Source organism: Trachymyrmex septentrionalis, unplaced genomic scaffold (assembly GCF_001594115.1).
Source record: "Trachymyrmex septentrionalis isolate Tsep2-gDNA-1 unplaced genomic scaffold, Tsep1.0 scaffold75, whole genome shotgun sequence".
Lineage (NCBI taxonomy): Eukaryota > Metazoa > Arthropoda > Insecta > Hymenoptera > Formicidae > Trachymyrmex > Trachymyrmex septentrionalis.
In genome coordinates, this window is record NW_017305938.1 from 1299306 (window position 1) to 1299515 (window position 210).

Consider the following 210-nt stretch of genomic DNA (forward strand, 5'->3'; position numbering starts at 1 on the left):
ATGTCGTCGTGTGCACGGAAGTGTCTAGATATTGCAATTGGGAAGCATCCATAATATAAAACTCTAGGTGTAAAAACTTATTAAAGGCTACATGACAGAATTATACAGTTAAATGGAAAATATTAACACATTATCTATTATTTAAAATTTAAGAAATTTTAAACAAAACAAATACAGATACACAGAATATACAATATATATATATATATA